This window comes from Ptiloglossa arizonensis, chromosome 6 (genome assembly GCF_051014685.1).
Source record: "Ptiloglossa arizonensis isolate GNS036 chromosome 6, iyPtiAriz1_principal, whole genome shotgun sequence".
Lineage (NCBI taxonomy): Eukaryota > Metazoa > Arthropoda > Insecta > Hymenoptera > Colletidae > Ptiloglossa > Ptiloglossa arizonensis.
The window spans coordinates 12,482,168-12,502,922 of NC_135053.1; the positions used below are offsets into that span (position 1 = coordinate 12,482,168).

The 20,755-nt window shown below is 39.1% G+C and overlaps 1 protein-coding gene across 2 annotated transcripts in view; it reads right to left on the reverse strand.

Moving 5' to 3' along the window:
- Positions 1-18,205, reverse strand: part of LOC143148066 (uncharacterized) — a 113,682-nt gene extending 95,477 nt beyond the window's left edge. Inside the window, exon 1 of one of the 2 annotated variants that reach the window (XM_076313955.1) lies at positions 18,002-18,205. The gene's annotated coding sequence lies outside the window, so the exon portion shown is untranslated. Of the gene's footprint in view, positions 1-11,803; positions 11,821-18,001 lie in introns of those variants that run through there. The other variant, XM_076313956.1, reaches the window with a different exon arrangement.
- Between the last annotated feature and the right edge of the window lie 2,550 nt (positions 18,206-20,755).

Genomic DNA, 20,755 nt, shown 5'->3' on the forward strand with positions numbered 1-20,755 from the left:
CGCGTCGGTGCACGCGCGACCGCCCGCCGTTTTCTCGGTCTCTTCTTTTCTCGAGTGCCGCTGTTAACGACACGACCACCGCTCACCGAACCAATTGACTTTACTTTCAATCCACTCACGTTCCGCCGACTCCCGTGTCGAACCGTGCCGATTATTATTTCAGAATCGCGAGTCGGACGGAACGTACAATCCCTGTTTCCCTCCCCGTTACGATCGATACGACCGCCGTTCGATCAACCGTCTCCACTGACCCCTCTATGGAAGCTACCTTCGCACGACAACGCTCGACGCGGTGTCGCTTTCACGAGTCTCCTGCGATACGGGAAGCTAGGAAAACTTCGGGAACGAATAATTCCGAGTGTCAATTATTATGCGACCGGGTTCAAGTATTACTTTCGATAGGAAGGAAAGAAGGTACTTCACGATCGATTATTATGCGATCGTGTCAAAGTACTTTCGATAGGAAGGAAAGAAGGTACTTCACGATCGATTATTATGCGACCGTGTTAAAGTACTTTCGATAGGAAGTAAAGAAGGTATTTCGCGCGCAATTATTACGCGACCGTGTTACAATGTTTTCGATAGAAAGGAAAGAAGGTACTTCACATCCAATTATTATGCGATTGTGTTAAAATACTTTTGATAGGAAGAAAAGAAAATATTCACAATCAATTATTATGCGATCGTATTAAAATACTTTCGATAAGAAGTAAAGAAAATACTTCACACCTAATTATTATGCGACTGTGTTAGAGTACTTCGAAAGAAAGAATTTTCGATCGAGAGTTAATTGTCGAAATGAATAAATAAAATAGTTTCTCTCGGTTCGATGCGTTTTTTTCAAAAATCACATTCCGAAACATTCGAAAAAACTGCTTTTTGCACGCGTTACAATCAAGGAATTAGTTTCGCACCGTTCTTGATTCCCACATGCAGTTCTATGCATTTCTATTGCAGTTCTATTGCACTTATAGTTTCGAGATTAATTGAAAATGGCTAATTTTGGATTTGTAATGCTCCTCGATTCGATTTATTTTCAATTTATCGAAGCTCAGATCGCGCGCGTTCGTATTTTAGATCGAGTCGTGGAGAAATCGTCGAACAAAATTGGTATTTTTTCGTTGTCTGTCGAGAGGGAAGAAGATTGTGTAGCGGATTTCGGTTGTAAATAGAGAGAAATTTCGGGTGGCACGACCGTGGCTCGGTTTCACGAAGATTCACCTACAGCATCGTAGAAGCATCGAACTCTCTTTACGACATCTCACAAGCAGCGACGGAATTCCTTCGCGGAAATGTAATCGCGAAAGTTCCGTCGAGACTTTATAGATATCTCAGAGATTTCATATATATATATATATAAGATATATTTCGTATATATGTATATGTACGTATCTATGTTCATCCAGAAGAAGAAGACGAGTAAAGAACGAACAGAGAAGAGACAGGGCAGAGGCAAAGTCCTTTGTCCCTGAAGCACGGGGCAGGATGTGCACGTGGCTTACCATGGAACACTATACTCAGTGATATACCATATGTAAACGAATAGTTTTCTCTCGAATGTTAACCTTTAAATGCATATATGGTTGCAGAACCGCAACGTATTTATTTTTTCATGTATACAAACGTTCTTGGGTGGGTACTATCCTTTCTCACCCACTGTTGCATTTCTACGATCCTATTTTTCTCAATTTCGATTTATTTCTTCGCTAATGTCTTCTTGTTCCAACGAGGAAAATAATTTTCCTTCAATTCTTTTTGCAATTTTCGAAAGAAACTGTGCATTCGTGGTTTAACACCTTTCGTCAGAATATAAAAATATTAACACGCGGATGTCTGTTCGAATCGGATTAATATTCTCGGAATTACCAGAGATGTTGAAAAACGTTTCAAAGGGAAACAATCGTTACAGTTTGAGAACACTTCTTTGAGGATCGTTCAATTTTGCAGAAACGTATTAACGAAGCTGGACAAAGTCGTGTTTTCAATTAACACAGTGGCATGTTTCTGACAAAGAGCTGGCATGCTTTGAACCAAAAATAAACGTGGCATAGCAACGGAGTTATTACGGTTAGGTTTTAAAAAAAGACTACGTTTTAAAAAAAAAACAGACGCGATACTAGTGCACGTCAAAGGTGTATTCGACTTCGGGCCACGGAGATACGTAGCGTTACGTTGTTGGACGCGTTAACGTTATTCTTTTTTGCGTAGTCTAAGGTCGCAATACGATAAAAAAAAAAAAAAAACTAACCGAGTCGATTTAAAAAAAGATGCACGACATTCGAGAATTCGCTGAAAAACCACGTTCGTTGAGATATACACGTTCGATGTATTTCTCGATGTTGTTATCTAATTATTATCATTTCTCGTACGTTTTTGCGAGAATCAGTTTCTTGTACGAGACCACGAGGAATCAAACACGACCCAACCTCGTGATTCTTCGCTTCGAACAATGATACGATACTTGAACAGCTTTTTGGAGCGACTAGAAGTTTACTTTAAAAATTAATTCCATACAAACGACACTATCTGTAAATATATCGAAACTTTGATTTTGTTTCGTTCACTCGTACATGAAAAATTTGTGAACCGATTCGCGCAATATGCTTTCTCATTCTTTTCTAAAATGGATTCACGATCTTTCGAGCGGATTCAAAAGATTTCCAACGACGACCCTCGGTAGAACCGAGATGTTTGATTTTTGGCGCGAAAGCAGCCAGAATCGTCGTTTATTTCCAAAGGTGCAACGTTCGTAACGTTTATACGATCATGATAATAATAAGTCGAGTAGTTCACCGAATAATCTTCTTAGCGAAGCTGGTCAGCCACCTTCTTTACTAAAATCGATCCATAAGCTTCTTACCGGGTCTCAAAAGCGTTTCTATCGGATTTAAAGTTTAAACACCGTGGCATTCGATCAAATACTTCGAATCCTTCCCGTTGGATTAAACCACGCTACGGTTAACGCGGTGTGAGTGTATTTAACAGATGTTGGAAACTTCAGTTCCTCAAACTCGATGGGAGCAAACAGGCGCACGATAAATGCTTACAAACATTGACTATTTCGAAGTACGCGAGCCGTGAATCTGAGTCACCGTGTACACCTTGTAAAATAGACTTAGGACGTGCATTTCTGTGCACGGTGCGAGTTTTGTTTATTTGTCCGTGTTATTCAAACATAACGTTTTTCACGAATCACGAAGAATCATCGCGAGGATCCACCACCGATGCACAATGAATGAAATCGCTTATGATTATCGAGACACTTGGTGGATTTTCTATAAAAAGGAGAAAGCGAGGTATAATTCCAGTCATCGTTATTCCTCGAAACAGAAAACGCGTTGCTCGACAATCTAGGTCAGCTATTAACGATATAAGCAATTAATATTCATCGTTTCCGTAATTTTGGCCATCTTTGTTTCAAATTACTCCACGACTGTTCATTCTCGAACAGTCAACTTGTAACAATGATGCGTTTTTTTTTTTAAGTTATCGATATCAATCGTATTAAGTAGAGAAACGTTTCTATCGTCGAACTCGCGTGTCCAGATTATTTCGATTCAAATGGACACAGACTGATTAAAATCTCAAATATCCAAACGCAAGGTGTAGGTGTAATTCCAACCGGACGATCTTTCTTGGTTTTGAGGGTTCACTACTGTCGCAGACGTAAATTTATACTTTCTCGGACATACTGATTGAAATTAAACACTTCGAGCTAACGTTCAACGTAAAGAAACTGACAAACGTGTACATCGTGGATTTACGAGTGAAATTTCACGAGATTTCTTGCTCAGGTAATCAGAATTATTCCGTTCCTCCCTTTAATGGGTTACTGTTTTCAACGATCGATTACATTTGTTTCGGAAATATTGATAAATCTATTCCAGCGTGTGACAGTTCGTTGATCGTAAAAAAGAAATCGAACGTTCTCGTATCTACGCCGGAGTTCACTGCCATTCGAAGATTATGGCTGCCTATCGGTCGTGCAAGTATCAACGTGTCGCGTGTCCACAAAGGGTACACACGGTTCTCAAGATGTGTAATCACGTGCTCGTGTTCACTCGGAGGTGACGACCGCGATGTGAATCGTCCTTCGTGACGGAAAAATTTTCTTCGAACAAAGAGTATCTCTTACGTACTTTCTTTTTGACAATCTTTCACCGTAAAGAGTGAAGGATTTTATCTATAGACGAAAGTAAAAAAAAAAATGTAGAAAATTTGCATCAAACGGAATCGAAAACCAATATTCTACGCACGAAATACCATTCTTCGTCGATGTCGAGCTTGTATCCGAACGCAAGGACACGTTGAAACGAGGAATTAAAAATATCGAGTAATCATTTTTTATTATATTATTAACGACACGGAATTGTCATCGGACGATAAAAAACATGTAAATATATTCGCTCGACCTGGTACTCTACGATGGAAAATCGTTACATATTCCATACGCGTACGATATTCGTTTATAACCCTTTAACGAAGCGTTTATTGCCAAACTTGGGGTAATATTTTTTTCTTATTTTTGTCCGTTGTTCCAGCAATTTGTCGAAAAAATTCGAGACATCCTGTACATCGAATGTATCCGATAACGCTTGTTCCTTCCTTTATTCGCACTTTTTTGATACATCAGCGAACAATTGGGATCCTCCATTCTTCTCAACATACCAACTATGGGATTGTCCTATTTTCTCTATTATTTTAGTTTTCTCAACGAACCCGAGTAGATCGTGTATTCTGTCTTTTCCATTATCAGGTAGACGCACATTGACATTCTTCCCGCGAGAAAAACAAATTCCATGCGGAAAGTATATTGTACTCGCTTCGATGATACTTGTAGACAAAAATAAGAAAAAAATCTCGTACAAAGATTGGCAATAAACACTTTGCTACAGAGTTAGAAACAAGTATTTTATGCGTGAAACACGTAACAATGCATGGATAATTTTTTTACGTTCTCTGTTAGTGTACCACAAAGAGATCACGTTCCTCTTGTGTGTCGAGAGGATATGTCAACAGGAGAAAGGACGCGATTATAATTCCTTTGGCTTTACCCAAGGCAAATAACAACGAAATGACGTGCTTTCTTCACGGGAAAAATGTCAGGCTGGCTATCGTCTTCGAGAAGAGGTTCGAAACCGAAATTTTCTACGAACCACGTCATATCTCGGCCATACCAGGATTAGGCGGTCCGATTGTAACCAGTTCGTTGCACTCGTTGCACAATGAAACTGACAAGTCCTTCGAGAGCAGATAGTAGAGACTTTTGAGCGGACTGTTCTAATACGTGGTAACTTGATCCCTGCCAGGTAGCGGGGGCATAATTTCGTGTCTTTCGAAGAACAGTTCGTTGATACTTCCGATGTACGAAGGGAGAGGGAGTGTTAATTTCCATTGGGTTTCCCATGGAAGCATTCGAGCAAATTGTTTAGTTTTTCGAGGAGAAATCGTGAACAGTGGCCGACTCGACTAAACAACTTGATTGACAGAACGTCGATAGCAGACCTTATCGTTGGATGAGGTCACTCTTACAGTAGTCTAAATTTGAACAAAGTGTGTAATTAAGAAATTTGTACTCTCTCGTAATCGTGACGCTACTTGAAAACGCGATCGGTACTCATTCGCGATACTGCTTTAAAAACGCGATCAATACTCGTTTTCGCGACACTACTTTGAAACGCCACCGATACTCATTTGCGATACAAATTCAAATCGCGAGTCACCCAACATCATTGGATAGTCGACGTGTATATGTAAAATATACACGCACCGACCGATAAACAAACCAATTACTACATCAGCTATAGACGAGTACAGTGACAAAGTAGTAACAGGAATGATTCTCCGCCTTTGGATGAAAATACGAAGGTTAAGTGGCATTTGTTTCGGCCCTTTCTTGAGACAATTTGTCGAGCACTATTAATCGTTTCTACTGTGTGAAATTAATTACGTACTAACGTACCAACGAGTAATTGGCGTCTGTCGGAATAATTAATAGTATCGCGTGTAACGAGGGATTTTCTAGATAAACTTCAACGATGAGTGCAGAAGAATCGGATAGTCTCTGATTAGCAGTAGGCAGCCATTGAGTTTTCGCTTGTAACTCCATTAATCGAAGATCACGAACTGTAAAAGTATCTACACTCTGGTATTCACTACTATCAAATTTGACTCGAAATAGTCCTTTGGTCTTATTCTAATCATTGAGAACGAGTACAGAGAACTCGTGACTCCAGTCTTCAGTATCAGTAACTCTAAATATCGTTACAGACCTAACGTTATAGATCTAACCTAAATCTAACTCCATTAATCAAAGATCACAAACTGTAAAAGTATCTATACCCTGGTATTCACTACTACCAAATTTGACTCGAAACAGTCCTCTGATCTTATTCTAATCATTGAGACCGAGTACAGGGAACTCGTGACTCCAGTCTCCATTACCAGTAACTCTAAATAACCTTAAAGTTGCAATTCGTATCGGTATCTTCTGCTTTCTTCGGTACCGAGTTCTCTGCGCGTACTACTATTATTATGGACTTATTCGAACGTTGTTTAATCTTCGTACCTGAGTAAATAAATTTCGCGTAGCCCTCATGACCTTTCGTTCATAGCCCCATCGAGTCAAATATCGCGGAATTCTCATTCCTTTCGTCGAGCACAACCTTTTACTTCGATCACCGGTAGTTGCAAGGATGTTTGCTCTCGATTCATTTTTGCTCGCGGGGTTTAACGAACAATTCTACCGGGGATACGACCTTTACGTAGTGGGCGGGCAACCTTATAGACGCGTCTCCGTGCAAAAAGCGTAAAATCATTTTGACCCGTAACTCGTCTCGTTAAAAATAGAAGCACGTTTCGAAAGAAGCACACAAGCTGAAAATCGTCGTTACGCTCGTGCGATCCTTGATGCAGCGCGTTCTGTGAATTATCTGCGGGTTCTCTTTTCGTGGGAGAGTCCACGCGGCGAAATCAATGCGAAATTGTCTCTCCGCGAAAAGAGAGAAAAAGATAGATAGAGAGAGAGAGAGAGAGAGCAGAGTAGAGGATGCGCTTCGCTCGATGATTGAATTATTTTCACGACGGTGCACGCACGCTGCAACCGACACGCGTGTGCAAATTACGAATCGGATGACCCGACGTGATCGTTCCAGATAAACATTCTACGTCGTTCGTGCAGCTACGAACGGAACGGGATGATCGATCGGCCGTATCGCGGCCAAGATACCAACAATTTATAACCGTTGAAGAACCGTCGCGTATCAGCGTTGCTACTTACTACAATTTACACAGATAACATCCGCGTAGCTAGCCTACTATTGACCTTGCCGGCCGATAACTACGAAGTGCCGCGAAACATTGTAGCGGTAGTTAATTATCGGTTTCCGATCGCGCGTGCATTTGCAATTTAAAGTAACGCGCGACCTGTAACAAATTAACGCGACGAACGTGTGCAACGCGTAGAATGTGTACTGTAACGTGGTACGTTCAATCGAACGTGGCTGTATACTTGGTCGAGTTCACGGCGGGCCTCGCGATAGACAAATCCTTTATGCATGCGAAAAATTTACGACCAGCGATATCGGGTACCGAGAACCGCATTCGAATTAGAATAGACACTGGTTTAACGAGCCAACGTCCCGACTGCAACATTTTCTCGACCCTGAAGCAACGACACAAATTCGCCGAGATAGTACACGGAGCTGTACTTTTCTGCTTTTCGCGGACCAGCGAGGAGAAATGTTTATTATAGAATTTTACAACGATGGAAATATGTTATTATTCGTAACATTCGTTGGTAATACGTGGATGATGCATTCGAACACGATGAAAGTCGTTTTCTGTACTTGGCAGACCAAGGAGGAGAAATGTTTATTATAGAATTCTACAACGATGGAAATATGTTATTATTCGTAACATTCGTTGGTAATACGTGAATGGTGTATTCGAGCACGATGAAAGTCGTTTTCTGTCCCGTTAAGAAATATTTATCGTTAAATTCTACGCGAAACAGAAACGTTTCGTTCTCAATAATTTTTGAAAAATTGTCACGACGTAACGATCACTCGTAATAAGCGAACGATGTGCGTTTCGAGCACTTTTGCACCGTGAACATCATTTATGCGAGTATTGTTCGTTCGGAGTAATTCAGTCGACTGTGAGTCGAAGAATGGAAACTTTCTTGTAGAATGAAACAATGTTCATTTTATAAAGTACGACTCCTTGATGAGTCTTTCGTTCCACGAGAGCAAAGAAGAAAAGATAAGCCTTGTACTACTTTTTATCATTGAAAATATTGCGCTTGATAAAATCTTTCCAATTTTTATGAAAGTCAAGGGGATTGGGAAATTCTTCGAAGATCGTTGAAAATGAAATTTTCCTATTTCCTTTCTATTTTAAACCGAGCAACTTCTGTTCGTTTTTCAACTCTATCGAGATTATGGTAGAACCTCGATAGTTAAGATAGAACGAGGATTGGATATTCCTGCGAGTATCGAGATTCGTAGAATTACAGAAGCAATCGATCCAATAAGACAGAGCCCCACTTACATAATATATACCTAGTACTTATGACTCATGCTCGATCTCTCTTCTAATCTCGTACCAACGATACGCTCTTTCTGTTTATTTCAACGAGATTCGCGTGCAAGGTGCATATCGAGGTTCTACTGCAATTGTAGAAATTCTATTTCTACAATAATTTCCAATTGGTACGTTTTATCTGTCTCAATTGTCCATTTATTCGTTCGACGACTTCGTTCAACGTAACAGAACGAAATAACAAAATATCAGTTACCGAAAACACTGGTTAAAAATTAAAATCTTTTAGAGGTTTCACAGTTTATAGAGTGTTCGAGTACCTAAATATTTAGACCGAAATTCGAAGAATCGACAAAATGATGACAGTTCGTAGATATAAATAATAAAGCTTTCGACTTGAGATTTGAACAGTTTGTAGAGAACACGTCCAATTCTTGAACTATAATTTTAAGAATAGTAATGTATATAAAATATTATTTTCCGTCGTTAAGAAAAAAAGACGAAATTATTTCTTCGATTTCCATAACTTTAAAATGACACTGTTTTGTGAATTTTCAATTCGTTACGTTCATTCCAGTGCAACAGATAACCGATGTAATACTTGGCAAAATTTTGTTTGGTTATATTCCTCGACCGACTGATAATGCTGTTCGACACCACTTCAAACACATTCGCTTAACAAAGACTGATTTCTAAGAAAAAAAAAAACTATTAATTGCAACGATGTAGGAAAATGTATTGATATTCCTCGATACTCGATAAACACGATTGACAAGTGTTTTAAAAATCGATCGAGTACTTTTATCTCTATAAGGCGTTCGAATATCCACACCGGTGAAAGGGCGGGGGTTCGATCTACCTAATCCCCTACCCAGAAGCACAAGAGTCCAACATTTTGCAAAGTTCTGCGAGTGTTACCACGTGTTCGAAGAAAAAGAAAAATTACTCTCACAGGATGTTCCTCCGCAGTAAATCGTCGATGAAAAAAATGCGCGAAGAAATAACCACTCACGTGTGCACGCGTACCGAGCGAATTCCACGTTTTTCGCGACAAGTAATCTGCATTTTTACAGTTCACGTTTCTTTCGAGCGATAGTAGCTAAAAGTTTTACTGCGTCGTTATTCGACGCGTTTCGTTCCGGGAATATTCCTTTGAATTTTTCCATTTTTTTCTTTTTCCGCGCTTGCGCGCTCACGTGCGTAAATTGCAACTATATTGCAACTTGTTTACAACACGAGATAAGATAGCGGCTTCTACGTAGATGTGGAGCCCGGCAGCTCGGAGTTGTAGATAGAAAGAAAGGTTTCAACAGCAGAATCGCGTACTAATTCCGAATGGTACCCGGGACGATCATGATCGAACGCGCCTCCCTGTCCAACGTTGAACCGAACTTTTTGGTCATCGTCCTGGAACGATATTTCATTGGGCCGCGAGCTGCACGCACCTGCTGCAGGTGCGCTTCGCGAAGAAAATAAGAAATTCAGGAGCGACGGTTTGCAGATTTGACTAGCGAAAAGAATGACCGGGATCGTTGAACCCGATCGCGCGCGATTTGATTAAGATCGTTGATTCTCTCTCTTTCTTCTTCGCTTGTACGGTACGTTACTCGTTCGATTTTCCGGGCGGGCGTCGACGCGAATTTTCTGGTCGTTCAATTTTTCGTTCGCCATGAAAATAACAGAGATTCGAACACGAACCGTAAACCGATTAACCCTTTCCACTCGAGAGACGATCGCCACTTAATTCCGTCTACTTTCTCCAATTCGGAAAACCATCGTGGTTTGGAATTGAAATTAAAATTCAATTGTTCCTTTCTCGTAAGATGTAAAAATATGTATACGAAATGTTGAAATGAGAATGCTTCGTTTTAAATTAATTACACGATTCGAAGGATTTCATCGAGGTGTTAGTTTCTGGTAGCAGAAAACTTCGAGTGCAAAGGGTTAAGGGGTTTCGGCTATGTTCAATCGACCACGGGAGAAACCAAATCTGGGTCAGAACTGACCCTAATTTAACCTCAATTTAAAACACAAACGTTTGGAATGAAAATTCTATTCCTTTATCTTAGATCTTTTGATTTCTAAAAAAAGTTGTACCAATGGTATATACGAGCGATTCGAGCGTCCATCCGGGTCCGAAAAGACCCACGCGTGGTACGACATGGGTCGAGAAAAGTTTCTATAAGTTACAGTAACTCGTGGTAACTGCGAGAGAACAATTTCCAAGTACTGCTGAGTGGTCGATTAACTCGAGTTACAAGGATTAGATAGCGAAAACTCACCGCTGCGTTATTGTAACTCGGTACCGAAAAATGGTTACTGTTCGAAGGAGCTTTATCCGATTAGATTAGATGCGTTAACAGTGACAATGGCAATAATAGAATACAATACAGTAACGATAACATTGAAAAACACTCTCTTAATGAAGTTATTAAATATATTTTTCTCTAATAATAATAACGATAACAATAGTGACAATAATATTAGAATAAACGTTATGTTAATAATACAATTTTTCAGATTCGAATATACTCGTTATCGTAATTTAATCGCGATCGTTGATCGCTCGATATAAATTTAAGTATTGCGTTAATTTTACAATGATGGAACTTGTGTCGATGACATTCGTACGAGTCTGTTTTCCGAAATATTAATAACAACAACTTCATTGTACAACTTAGATCGTTCGAATCTAAATCGACTCGAATCGTTCACGAACTGTTGGAACATGGAACAGATACATTGTTTACATTTTCGTAATTTTCAATTTAACGACACTCGCGTTTCTTCGATTGTCACGCGGATAATTTTCCACGTTCATTATTTACGTATATTTTCGACAAATCCGGTATTTGCGTAATAGAAAAGAAATCCCTCTCAAGGTTATTTCTGAGAGATCTCAAGGTCACTGGTATTCTTTTTGAATAAAATCCCACTTTTTTCCCCGTGTTTGGATACACAACTCGCGTATCGATTCCAACGACTATAATAACGTTCTATTTCGATGGCCCGAAACGAGAATATTTTAACCCATGATTAATAGTTCCCAAAGGTACACGTGACGCGTCAATTTGTGCATTACGCACCGAAACGTAAATATACATAGCTGTTATTGGCGTGTCACGTGTACAAACGACAAATTTGCTTCCAACGATTGTCACGTTTCGTGCGTGATAAAAAAAAAAAGAAGAAACAAAAAATTTTTCATTTCAAACGAGCCTACAGTTCTGCAATAAAATAAAAAAGACTCGTAAAGACGTACCTCTCCCGTTTCATCGCCTTCGGCGTAACCCCTTTGGGCTTGCTGTACGTTGGATCGGTTATCGGGGAGTCCCTGAATGTTTTTTTTTTCTTTTTCTTTTTTTTTTTTATTTCCAATGCTGTTACGCATCAGGCATCACGCGACAGCATGACGCGCGTACGCCCAGCGTCGAAGATTCTGTTAACGTAGGCACACGATTCACATGTATACATATGCATGTTACGTTCTTGCAGTCTGCGGATCTTCGGCTGCACACGATGCCAAGAATAAAGCGTTAACCGGTTATGTATGTACGTGTACGCGCGTCACTTGCCTGACCTAGTTTAATCCACGATCATCATACCGCGCTAATTAAGTAGGTATGTCTACTTTATTAGTCGCGATGCCACGAGGATACTCGATAACGTACGAGATCAGCCGCGCGCACCGAGCAACGAAAGCGACGCGACTGGACGTAGAAAAGAAAAATGGCCGCCCGGGGCGATGATTCTTAACCCTTTTGTAGTCGCGGTGCAAAGTCATCCTCCTCTCAGAGAAACGATCTATCCTTCCCTCGAAGCGAAAAAGGTTACAGGGACGCTTAATAGGATATTCTGGTGATTCTTTTTTATATATTTTTTCCAAGTACATACTTTTGCTAATATCTGCGCAAAAGGATTTCCTCGAGTTCGTACAATTAACGAGGTTACGGACGTTTAAAGAGAACAGTGTATACGTAACAAAAACTGAATCTGCATTTTTTCGAATGGCTGACGCTACATCTCATGTATTCGACCGATTTATTTCAAATTTGGAGAGACGCAAATCGCACGAATTATGGATTTCAAACTTTTATGTTTTTTCTCTATTTTTTTTTAGTATCTCATTGGCGAGAAAGACACGACGAAAGTAATATAGAAACTTTGAAAGTCTCCATTTTTTTAATTTTCGAGATTTTTATTTTACTTGGGTTCTAAATGTGCAGGTTAAGAAAAAAAATGTATTATTCAGGAAATCGTAGGCAAAAACGAAGAAGTATATGCGACGTACGTAGATAATACGGAGATTGTTCATACGTAAATAATTTTCTTGACCACTACCCCCTCCCGTTTGTTGAACGGTGATCTTTAATCTTTACCACCGTGGCTTTCGGTGCTCTGTTTAACACTTTTTTGCAACATAACATACGAGAACATTCGATCGAGGTGTGTGATTACCATTATTCTTCTACCGTGGTGATTATTCTTCTTCTAACGCTTTTCATTATGTATTTATTCAAGAGTGTACTTAATATGTATAATGACATATGTAGTATAATTTTCATAGAAGAGTCTATATTGTAAAAAAAAAGTCATGAATAGTCTTAAACAACCAGAATCCATTTTTCAAATTGTCTAATATTTATTTTCCGATATTGCTTCTTCCACGTCGCTCGAAGTCAACGCGTTCTTTAATATCATCACGACTTCAAAGATCGCAAAAAAAAAAAACTTTTTTCAAAACCAAGAACATCGAGGGACAATTGTAGTTGTAAAAGTATGTTAAAAATAATTGGATGTCCCGGTTGGTACAAATATATTAATTAATTTTTTTATAAAATGTAGAAGTAATTAACAAATAATAAAAAAATTAGCAAATGCCCCGTTTGCCCGCTACCAAGGGCAGTATGGGCTCAATGGACGAAATTTGCTCCAAAGTGTTTCTTTCGAACACGTTTGTCAACAGAGCTTCGTTAATGCGCGAAGATTGTAAAAATCGAAGCGCACGATGCATAACCAATTGTCTAGATAGTCGATAACTATCGGTGAATCTCGATGTCGACGAAGATTAACCTCGTGCACTTTGAGCCATACTTCTTGCACTTTTCCCGCTTTTTATTCGACGTTTTAAGAGCGCGGTCTTTGCGTATACATATTACGGAATGCTAATGACGAGTCGTTCGTTTTTTTTTTTCTCCTTTCTGTTCTATGTTTTTTCCATCGGTTATAGCGTCATGCTTCTTCTCTTTATGCGTCATTATCAGTTTTACGTTCTTACGTGCGAATTTCTTTTTACTTTATATCTCGAGTTTATTCGACAAAATATGTACATTCGTATAATCCGGAAACGTGTTATTTAACATTTCTCGTAACGTTAAACTGGTTTCAGTATAGCACCGGAGTCGCTTTTTTCTCGATGTATATTTCAGTGAGACAAGCGCCGATTTACAATTTTATCGTTTCTTCGAAGGAAAAGAAAATAATAATAATAATAATAATAATAATAATAATAATAATAATAATAATAATAATAATAATAATAATAATAATAATAGTAATAGTAATAATAATAATGCGACACTTTTCACGCGTCGAGAATTACTTTGTTAAAGTTAGAATTTGTATTAATATCGTATAAAATTGTATTGAAGGTAACAAAAATTTTTGTAGTAAATTTGACATATTATTAAAAGAACTATTCAAATCCGCGAGATATGTTATGCGTAACACTGCGAGGATACTATATGTATCTTATAAAAGGTTCCAGTAAGCTAGATAAATGCTCGATGCGATTCAAATTGTGTTTTACAACGTATTTTCATATGATACAAAAACAATATCTATTGCGTCTTTCGCAGATAAATCTACATACCCGTATCTTCGTTATTGGGGACAAGTGATGAAAACCTGTCACACAATTCATCTCAAGATTCAACACAGTTAAATTCATGTTTATCAAGTTATGGAGGAAAAAATTGTTACCGAAGAGGGCTTACAACGAGATGTAAAACGTTATATAACGACGAATAATAAATGCTCGACGGTTAGAAATTTCAAGTTTAAAAGGAGGTATGTGATGGACAAATTTCCTTGCAAAAAATGTATTAAGTTTCGCCAATTAAAGCGTGTTGTACAGCTTTCGAAAGCGAAGTTCTTTTCCTAATACTCTGCCTCCGTGATAATATAATTTGTTTACACTCCGTGCAATCCATTAAATTCAAAGGCAATCGCTATTTGTAAAAAAATCGAACCGTGTAAAAACTCTATTCGAACGAGAAACGAACGTGGAACGAATAGACAGCCTTGCGGTGTCTTAATGAAAATCGAAGGTTGCGCCGAGTCAATGCGTTCACATTTATTTACACAGGAACCGGCGATTGCGTCCCGTTAGTTTACACGCGATGCACGTTTCTGTGTGGTATTATTCGGCTATCGACCGATGTACCTTGAGTAATCAGAAACAGGCCGAGATTTATTAATAGTTCATCAACCGAGAGACCGACTGTTTGCACTAAAAATAATATTCATCGCGTCGTACAGTTTTCACTCGGTGTGAAACGAAGTTGCCAATTTTACGCGTTAGAAAAATCAACGATTACGGGTAACCTAAACACGGAACTTGTAACGGCGAATAGCTAATCAACGAACCTTCCGTACTGTCAAATTTTACAATACGTTTTGTTCGTTTCCTTCGTTCAAGTCTGTTTAACGACGAATCGAAGTTAAAAAACTGAAAACTGTAAAAAGAAAATCACTTCGAACGAGTATCGAAAAGATGGCAGTCCTAACGCGGGATCGTGTCTCCGCGTAGTCTGTAGTCAACGTCGAAGAAAAAAGATGTCGCAGCGGAAGTAAAATGGAAGCGACGTTCTTGTCTCGTTTACCGAGGAACAAGGTAATCGATACGGATCACGAGACGTGCTCGAGGTAACGAGATTGTCAACCGATGGTATTCATTCGCGGTGCATCGAAGGAATCCCATGACCCGTGGCGCTCGAGTTCCGATCGAGCCGGATCGAATGGTGTTCCCGGCAAGATTCTACCTATAAATACGGTGGAACAGGCGCATGGTATCTGGGTCAGGATGAACGGATCGTGTTTACACGCGTTCGCGTTTTGCTATGCTGTCCGATTGCTGTTACTAAATTTACTGTTTCGATAATAGCCCGTTCCGTCAGCGGAACAACGTTATTCTGTTTATGCCACTGTTTTTTTCCGCGTTAGAATGCCCATGAAAACGCACGGATACCGTAAGCCGTTAAAAACGGCCACCATGTTTATCGATGCGATTACACGCGCGCATACTAGGCTTTGCGTGATTTCGTTACGAATGCACCGGGTACGGTCGATTGAATGGTAATGACACTCTCACGATCGCATTCCTCGAAGGAAGTCGAACGAAGAGAGACGACCCTGAATTCGTATAACCAGGGTCAGAACAAAGGAACTGTATAGTCGTTAATGAATTGCACAATCGTACACACTCCATAGATCCTATTAATAAGTATGTTTTCCTCGTTTTTACGCGTTGAGGTTATGCTTCGCTACGTTACATGGCGTTTAATTGAATAACGTCCAAGCGAAACGTTGTTTCACTGCCAAGAAGGGCGTATATCGTTGCAGCTGTCATCAACAAATATAACCTTGTTACGGTATACCCGTTTTTCTTTTGTTTTTGGAAGACAATTCAGACCGAGGTAAGTACATACTATATACGGGGCAATACGATTTTTCATCGAGAAGTATCTAATTTCGTAAAAATGGTAATAGTAATTTACCAATCGTATCTGACGACATCCATGAACCGGCAGTGAAGTTTGATACGTTTTTCGGGTTCAAGGTCGACCCGCCTCGTCCCTGAGTATCTTTTAACGAAGTTTAAATATAAGTCGAAGCATTGACCACGCTTAGCTAATACTGATAAATTTACCAACGCCGCTAGGAAGTTCGACGACCTTTTGTGTATGTGTGGAAACATTTTTCGTCGGTGGTTATAACCGTGGCAACGAATTCTGAGAAAGGCGTCGTTGAAAATGTTAATCATCGAAGAGTGACAAATCGTAAACGTCGTGTTATATATTATTAAGTCTGCAGAGAAATACGAACTGTACGCTGCCTGTTTAATGTAAAAGATAGATAAACAGATACGCATCTTTCTTGTATCAAATCACATTAATATTAAAATATTTTTTGTTCAACGTATAAACATTCGGCCTTATCGAGGTCATAGGTAACATCGATATTAACTTATAAATTATAGGAACAATTTACTTCCTTAAAATCGATACATTTATAACAGAACACTGTCTTTAGAATACAGAAGTTATAAAACTTATTGCAATAGGTTTTAAAGCTGTTTAAGTTACAAGAAATGATAAATCATGAATATCTCAAATGGTGACCTCTATCGTCGAAGCGTACGTGGGCAATGGGACGACTGTAGTCAATTAACGTCCTGTTTTATCGACGCAGCAAACCCAAGGGCAATGACCTCAATGTTGAGGAGCGCTTGACCTATATATCACTAATGTATCCAGCATGCGTACACGTGTATAACTCGCGTTCTATTACTTCTAACTACAGTCACACGTAATAGTGTTTTATATACTGTTGCGTACTTTCAGGTTCTATTATTATTTTAAAATTAATATGAAATCACGAATGCCGTGCCTCGTAGATAGAAAAAAACATGACGTTTCGATAAACTCGATATAAGACAGAATACGAAGGTCATACTTTGTATTTCGTAATACCTAATCGTGAAGCATTATTTAATCATATTTTATTTATTGTGAATGTAAAAACAATATTAATGTACATTACGTTGAATATAATGCGTAAATGTTAGTAACTAAGCACTTAGTGATTTAAAAATCGAATAAAAACGAACTACTGGCATAAATAAACACGAAATATACATTCACGGCCATTGCCAAAGAGAAGTTGTTTGAAATAGCTGGTCAAACGTTTGAAGTTGGGTCAAAAGCATAACGTTCATTGCATTGTTAACACATGAAGAATATTGATCGCTATCAGACTGAATATAAAGTTCAAATAGTTTGTTACCCGATTATCCGAAACTCCCGAATTGAAAGTTATTCCAACGATTTCATCGACCTACCTCAATTCGAAATTGTAAACAGTTATATGTAATGCACGCGTTAGATGCGCCTCAAGAAAAAGAACGATTCTATTTTAGTCTATTCCGGTCCGAGAAAGGGGAAGGTCAAAACAGGGCAACATCCTACGAGTCAATGTCCTGTTGATGACAACAGGGAACACACCCGATTGAGGTCGTAAACCATTCATGATGTTGTGCGATAATAACATAAGTATCGCTCGATAACACGATTTACAAATAATAGAACGGATTTACAAGAATTCGATTTATAATTAATGCAAAATAGGAACCGAGAGAAACGTTTTAACGCGTTTAAGTGTGTTTTTACGAGTTACGTACCTGCCACCTCGAGGGCACTACCAATTATATATCTCGTGCGACGATAATCCAATGCCAAAGAATCCGATTCAGCCACAACGGGCTGTTATTTGTGTCACAAAACACTGCACATTTTATGACACGACATCGCACACTCTGAATACAACGTTGACTTTTCCGTCTGATCGAATGATCGTCACAAACAAACGTGGTGTACACGAATTCACCTTCGTACTCGGCGCAATGCCGCCATATTTCCTGTTGTCCCAACTGTTCAAGCACTGTACTTCCATAGACTATACAATGCTACGATGTGAGACTCGCTACATGCTTTCGTAATCCATGATATACACGCTAATCTTCTGTTTTCGATAGTAAAATAGTTCGAATAAAAATTTTGATTTTTGAACAAGAAGCATCTGCAGTTAATTTCAATTTGGACTAATAAGCGCAATAAAAATTGTATTTACGAAGTAGAAAGTACATTTTTATATATTACGGATAATTAATTTGTACAAGAATATTTATAGAAGATTAGTATTCTACTAAATAAATACATAAAAAACTTAAAACAAAAAAATGTTTAATTTTCAGACTAATAATTAAATACGAGATATTGGTAAAGAAGTTACTACATCTGATAATCGTTGTTCTCAATGATATAGATGTCGCTAACTGTCGAGTACAGTGACGTCTATTATCAAACCACAGACGATATCTAAAATAGATGTTTCATCTTACACGAATTGGTGTCACATCTGAAATACCGACTATGTAAAGTATTAATTGTTTTGAAACGACCTCGGATACGAATAACGAATAACGATGTATGTGCAGGCACGGCCAAGTTGTAAGTAACATGCACGTTATCAATCTCAATCAAATTGTAAAAGTTGTCACTGTTCGAGATAGCGTTTAGGCTCTAAAGAATCGAATTAATAATTTATTTCTCAGGAGATCCATAAGTATAATCATTTTACGTTAAAATAAGCGAAATCACATTAGAAAAGGATAATTTTTGACGAAGTTATAGCCATTTTACAAGCCATTTATTACTACATATGCAAAGTATATATTTATGTCAATGAACAATAGAGATTCAGAATGTTTTGAATGTTTTTTAATCACAGCATTGTTTGTGAAGTAATTTACAAGTAAAGAATTTATAAATAAAACAAATAGTGATTCGATAGCACGAATTGATTCATCCTTAGCATCTTACGTATTTCAGTTATTTGTTCAATTGTGTAAAAAAGCGTTTTAAAACGACCAGAATGAGAATATAGTCCTTGTGTCGCCATCTAGTGATGCGAATAAAAATCATTCCTCGACAAACTTGGGCAAATGCCACTTAAACTATATATGTAACAAAATTATTTTACTAACTGATTTTACAAGCTATTGTTAAAAATACTCTGTATATATATAATAATTTATATAATCTTCTACAAAAACACAAAATCTTTTTTTTTTATTCACTATATACAAAAATTTGAAGAAACTCTTCTATATTTCTATAGATACGAATCACCAAACTATGACGTACTTCTTTATCAATTTCAATTAATAGAAATTTCATTAATATAATATTCTAAATTCGCAGCCGATTAGCTCGGTACTACCCACGACGAATAATTATTGTTCGTCGCGAGTAATACCGATTACCAGGTCTCACCACGTGGAGGTTGCTGCGAGCGGAGACCCGGAGAGAGATAGATGGAATCAAAGTTCCATCGATCTCCCTCGACACGCGATACAAACGAAGATACTAAACCAAAGAGATGGAAGGAATCAATGTTCCTTCGATCTCCTCGTTTAGTTCTGCCGAGCAATTACATTGTGGAAAAATTAGGCAAAATTGGAAAAGACGCGACACGAACCGTGCAGTTGGTCCTACTAGGTCTATCCCGTTTCCCCTCCGTGGTTCCGATTCCAGAGAAAACGAACGACGCCTACCACTCCCCTAGAGGAGTGCCCCGTTTCTCCATCTTTACGACGAGAGGGTCTTATTTTGGAGGCTTTCGCAGGGACCGGCAAAAATGCCTGCTCCTGTGCTCGCAACATGCCCCCTCTGGAAGAGGACACACCGGAAGAGACGGCGATAGACCGTTCGGACTACTTACACGGCCGGTCACTTGCTTGTACAAGAAGCAGTGGTGACCGGACCGAGGAACGAGGAAGCGAGCAAAATTAAGCTAAAGATTGGATAATTGCTTGGCAGATTACAGCCTTAAAACTAACTTATTCTAACTGCAGAGATAGAAGGAATCAATGTTCCTTCGATCTCCTCGTTTAATTCTGCCGAGCAATTACATTATGGAAGAATGAGGCAAAATTGGGAAATACGCGACGCGAACCGTAGAGTTGTTCCTACTAGGTCGGTCCCGTTTCCCCTCAGTGGGCCAGATTCTCAAGGAAATGCGCGACGCCGTCCACTCCTCTAGAGGAGTGCCCCGTTTCTCCCAACTCCGCAGCCAGGAGCCACGCAAAGCGTGGACCTGACTCACGGAGGATGACGAAGAGAGGGTCTTGTGGAACAAGGGCTTCCGCAGGGACCGGTGCGAACACCTGCCCCTGTGTTCGCAGCATGTTCTCTCTCAAAGCGGACACACCAGAAGAGACGGCGATCGAGCGTTCGGTCCACCTCCACGGCCGGTCACTTGCTTATGCAACAAGCAGAGGTGGCCGGACTGAGATACGAGCAAGCGAGCAAAAAGAAGCTAAAGATTGGATAATTGCTCGGCAGATCACAGATATTCGTACATGGTGACCTTA